The 6123-nt window shown below is 42.7% G+C and overlaps 1 pseudogene; it reads left to right on the forward strand.

Annotated features, from left to right (window-relative positions):
• Nucleotides 1–4889: 4889 nt before the first annotated feature.
• Nucleotides 4890–6123, forward strand: LOC136955731 (high choriolytic enzyme 1-like; annotated as a pseudogene).

Here is a 6123-nt window from a genome sequence, read left to right on the forward strand (position 1 = left end):
TCAAGTACAAGTACAGATACTCATGTTTAAAGAAACTCTGGTAAAAGTTGAAGTACTGACTACACTTTTTCACTCAAGTACCAGTAAATAAGTATGGGCTCTGACATATAGCTTACTATAGCATGGTTTGAAAATGTAAGAAGTAGAAAGCACAGATATTATTGTAAAAAATATATTCATATTGATGTATAAAAATAAAAATAAACACAATAAACCTGTATGATATGTGTAATGGAATGTTACTGCAAGTTGTTATTACAATGAGTACAGTGTTTTAACATAGTTGAGAAGTATCTATAACCAAATAAATACACCCAATTCATTGTTTATTTACACTTGTGAAACATAATTCAAAGTGTAATAGACCGGATATATACATCTGTTAATGGACATTTTTAAGTGCCAGTTGTCATGACAATAATCAACATATTTGCTTTATATAACCTGTATAATTAGAGGTACAGTGCATCAGAAAGTCTTTCACAGACTATTTTCTTATTTTTCAGGTTATTCCCTATTTGTTGTTAGTTGAATGTTTCAGAACAAATGAAATGAAAGTTTTTGGCAGCGGAAAGAGTAAAGATCAACAAGCCTGATGTTTTGTAATTAAGTGAACTACCAACGTTTATTAATGCTGATGATGTCGAAAAAATAGTAAATGTCAAAACAATAATTTTATTATTAATTTGAGAACCTAATAATTGAAAGTCTGGAAAACTGTAGGCCAAGTATAGGGGTTTGTTTAATCTTCAGTGATTTCTGATCAAATGAGTCACTGAAATTAAAATAAATTCACAGTAAGCTTAAACATTTCAGCAAGCAAAATTCGGATCTAAAAACTTGGTAACGACATGAGAATATCCAGTCCATGATAACAATGTAGCATTCCTCATACCGCACGTTACAGAGATGTTGTAGGCGATGCTTAGGATAACACTAACCAAAGCCCAGTCTTGCCCTGACAGGCACACAGGCAGACATAGCGGAGACCTCGACCTAGACAGTGCAGAGCGGTAGACTGCAGCACTGTGAGGTTCCAGGCTGGCAGACAGGCAGGGAGGGAGGCAAGCAGGCAGGGAGGCAATGTGAAAGCTGAGGCCCAGGGTAGTTTTCCCCTGAAAGGGATCCAGAGAGAGGTGACCAGCCTCAATGAGAGCAGGTTACAGGGGGAAGGGAATGCTTTTGCTCTGCGTTTGCCCCCCTGACCCACTGTCCAACGTCTGCCTCAGTGTCTTTGAGACCCAACATATTTATTTGCAGCAGTCTGAAAAAAAGTGGGTGGAGCGCCTGTCAGAATAAAGACATTGGTATTCTGACAGCTTCATCTGCTGTTGAAGGGCAGCTATGACACAAGCACAATGTCGTTGCTTTGGACAGCCCAGGGCGCATGAGTGTCATATCTGAACATGCTGAGAATTGGTGCAGCCTTTGACACTAGGAAATCATGTCATGGTTCAGTCTGACTATTCCAATACAACAACAAAAAAGAGATAGATTTTGTTGTTAGATACAAAACTCTATCATTCACTTCCAATTCAGTTTCTGAAAGGAGGACACAAACATTTTGAAGAGATAAAACGAAACAGAAACAACCTTCCTGCGTGCATTCATTATACAATGCCTAATTGCATTAGTTGTGCACTCACTGGGTCTGCAACGTTGCAACCCGCTGTCGTCGAGCTAACATGCTAGTGAACGTAGCATAATTTTTCCCTATCAATAAGTCATTATGTGGGCCCTTAGCACAGACGGCAATGCTCCAATCCACTGTAAACTCTTTGTGATAAAACAAGGAAGATGGAGGACTGGACCGCTCTGGCAATCTGTCACCACACCATCATCCCCAGTCTTTTCAACACACTCCCAGCTATCAGCTCAAATGACCGTCTCCCTCTAATTGAAATGAATAATAACAGAAGAATGCTTGTTAATAGTGAACGTAATTGTCTCTGACAAAAGGGAAAACAACACAAAACACACTTACAGCATGAGGAAACCCAGGGCGACATCTTGGCTCCGGCTACTGTGGAGGAGGGACAGATCACTAAAGATATCCATCTCCTCCAGAATCACATTTCATTTCTGTGGAGCTCGTTAAATGAAATATCAACACACAAGTCATACACTTTTATTACCAAGTAGGTAGGCAAAACCCTTTAATGCCAAAATATTGTGAGAAATATTGAACCATGGCATTTTGTTATTTATAATTTTATTATTCCTGTACTCATTTTTGTACATGTTACTGTATTAGACAAGTTCAATGTGTATAGTTCCATCTGAACTATTTTTGTCCCAATATTTCAAATAATTAATTTGGCTGATACTTTCAGATCGAACAGTAACAGTAATATTGTACCTCATAGTGTACGTCAAAGGACCAACTGACAAACCGGTTACCAAATGTGCTTATAGCTAAATCTCAATGGTTGCGCCTTTCTTTTTATGTCTTCATGATATGCTGCTTGAAGGGAACTGGAACTCATGTGGCGTGTAAACTATAAGCCGTAATATGTAACCGAATATCAGCTCCCTCCCCCTTCCCTCCCTCCCAACCCCTGGTGCTGTTGTTGGGGTGGTCTCTCCTGTTCCTGTCACTGTGCCGCTGGTGTCTTAGGCCTGGGCGCCCCCTCCTTCCTCCTCCCTCTACCCCTGCCCCCTCTCCTCCCTCTCCTTCCCCCTCCCCCCCTTTCCCCCTCCCCCTCGGCGGGCTCAGGCGTCATGAGATTACTGAAGCAGTGCTGACATCTCTATCAACCTGACCCACCACTGTGCCCTTTTCCTCTCGCACTCCAGCCCTTCGCCCCCCCCCCCCCCCCCCCCCTCTGCCCCCCCCACCCTGCACTCTCTGAGATCCGTCACACTCTGGCCTTAACGTCTCGCCACAAAAAAAGAAGAGAAAGAAACAAAAAAAGAAGAAAACTTCATTCCAGCTTTATACCTCCTCCCTCTTTCTCTATTCTCTTTCTTCTTCCCCACAAGACACGGTCTGAACACGGTACCCCAACATATTTTGATGAGATTGTTTTACCGGCCTTGTGCCTCAGTTTCACCACAGTGTCTGTCTAGCTCAGCTCCCTCAGTCAGCCAGATCAAAGAGAACATGAAGTCCCAGAGGCAGCTATGAAGCATGAAGGAAGCCAATAGCTTGTCAATGTGAAGACATCTGGCTATATCATCTGCCCAGTAAATGGCTTGTGTTAAGCATGAAGAAACTATTTTAATAAAATGTGTTAATTTCAACAATACTTTCTTTTAATATAATAAAATTACCATCACCCACAAATACCCACATCAGCTCTTAAAGTTACACATCATGGTGTGGATCCAAGCTTAAAGAAGCTGTCCACTAGTTATCAACACTAACTGTAGTTGTCCATCCCCTTGGTTGTGGAGAACAACATCCTCTCATCTGAAGTCTCACTAAGAAACCACACAAGCTTCCATTGTCCCTTGCCAACTGTGGATCTCATTGTACTTTGGCCTGCACAACCATTTGAAATGGACAAGCCTTACTTTAAAAGTCTGTACAAAGCTTTTATTTGGGCGGTTCCGTGAAAATGGTGAGGTGTGAGGACCGAAAGCAAGGAAAGTATAATAAGCTATGGAGCAGATTTGGAACCAGGGGACCCCCTCTCTCTCCTTAGATGCATTTGGGGTCCCCCTGCAGACCTCTCCTTCTCCCTGCACTGACCTCCCTTCTCCACCTCTGTTTAATAAAGCCTGGGCCTGGTCATTATTTTGGGCAGATGGAGATGAGGGCAGCTCGTGAAAGGAGCTGGTGTCACTCCTAAGGAGAGGATGGTAGGGATGACAGAGAAGAAAAAGCAAATCAGAGAAAAGATCAAAAGCAGGAGCTCGCTTTTCATTTGCCTGAAAGCGCTAAAGAGGATAAGGAGCGATCTGGCCCAGGGTCTCCTGTCCTCTCTGGCAATTAGACTCAGCTGATGAAGAGAAAGGCGTGAATGGCAGGGTTCAAGGCCCTCTCTAGGACTCACACAACAGGGTGGGGTTTTTCTCCAACGCCTCCTTTATCTTCCCCTCTTTTCAGAGTGTCAGAAATGCAGCTGAAATATCTCCAGAAGAAGACAGCACAATCCCCGGTGCCAAACCTTAATCACGGTGGCTGATGAGATTGGGGGATGAGAGCTGTTTGAGAGAAAACACACACATTCTTTTCTTTACATGATTCATCTTTACACTTTATGAAGCTCAGGATTGATGTGACTGCATTATATTTCAACATGATTTTTAACTAATTTGACAAAGCAAGGCTCAAATATTTCAAAATACTGCTTAACTCCCAACCAACATACATCAATCACACTGCTTCAACAATGCAGTAGTAATCTGTTCAAACATACTAATGATATAATAACTAGATATGCTGTCTAAATAGTTCACAGAAAAGTCAGTTAATTTAGATTTGTGTTTTATTTTAGCTGTAAACCTAACGGGAAAAAATCAGCAGCGTGCACATTAACACATTAGTTCAGAATGATAAATAGAAATGTAGACATGTTTCGAGGAGTCTTAGACTGAAGTGTGTCCTGTAGAGAGTTTTAGGCTGTCCCGTACTGTCCCATCTTGAATCCATTAGGACAAGATCCATCTCAGTCACAACCACTGCAACATCTCCCTCAGGAGCCTATTACCATCCTATACATATGCAAGTGCTCCAATAGCTGTACATCATACTCACGGACGGACACACGGAGGAACATATAGCTTCTCCCTACCTCTTAAATATCTGTAGGACTTTCACAGCTTAGACTCATCTTGAAAACGGGTTTCAAAAGTTTTAAACATTTTTGGGGAATTGATTTTAAAGAGACAATCTCATATTCAGTTGTCTCAGATTAAGTTAGCATTTGAACGCTTTGAGAACAATGTCTGGAAAGCCGGTAAAAGAAAGAAAGATAGATAGGTTATAACACGGCTTAATTGATAAGTGTAAATTTGATTGAGTTTCTTATACTCTGAGTAAACAAATAGATGACTTTAATTGGGTGCATTATGTAGTGACCAGCGCTGGTTAAACCATGTTTGATTTGTGAGCTAGTCTGCTATCTTTAAACATTTATGTAGGATTAGTAGCCACAACTCAAACCTCTAATCCCCCCGCACACACCTGTAGAGGACAGTATGAAAAACTGACTGGACTCAGGCATCCAGCTTCAGCACAAAGCAACTTCAACCAACTAGAGGCCACAGTGAACGTCCAGACCATGAAGACGAAGACCGTCTGTCCTACTGCTGCAGCTGCTGGGACTCTCCCAAGTCAGTCCTCACCTGGAAGATGGATCTGGAGAGACAAATGTAGATCTATGTTTAGACATCAGCAGCAGGATTCTGGCCACCAACAATCAAACAGGTGGGAGTCAGGTGGCTGAGCGGTGAGGGAGTCGGACTAGTAATCCGAAGGTTGCCAGTTCGATTCCCAGTCATGCCAACTGACGTTGTGTCCTTGGGCAAGGCACTTCACCCTACTTGCCTCGGGGGCATGTCCCTGTACTTACTGTAAGTCGCTCTGGATAAGAGCGTCTGCTAAATGACTAAATGTAAATGTAAACAAGTAACCGGCATAGGAGGGACAACGCAAATGGGAGAAAGCCTCTAAGGGTGTGGTGATGGTGGCCTATACGTAGAGCAATGTTTAATCTATCGACAAGAAGAAGACAATTGAATCTGCCCTGAGGGCCTTTGCTACCAAATCCTGCATTCGCTTTGTGCCTCAAACGACTGAGCATGACTACCTCAGCATTGAGCCATGAAGGTTGTGTTCACTTTGATGTCGTTCAACACGAGATCCTCCACTCCCTGGGTTTCCAGCATGAGCAGACCAGGAGTGACCGTGACCGTGACCAGTACATCAGGATCAACTGGGCTAACATTGACATCACAATGACCTACAACTTCGACAAGCACACGACCAACAACCTGAACACTCCCTGAGACTACTCTTCAGTCATGAAGTCACTATGGAAGAGTATCCTTTGCAGTTATTGATCATAAGCAGATCAATAACTCACCCCTATCCCCAACCCGAACGTTAGTGTTGCCCAGAGAAATGGTATGTCCGATATCAACATACTGAGGGTCAATCAACTGTATAGCTGCTAA

This window comes from Osmerus mordax, chromosome 13 (genome assembly GCF_038355195.1).
Source record: "Osmerus mordax isolate fOsmMor3 chromosome 13, fOsmMor3.pri, whole genome shotgun sequence".
Lineage (NCBI taxonomy): Eukaryota > Metazoa > Chordata > Actinopteri > Osmeriformes > Osmeridae > Osmerus > Osmerus mordax.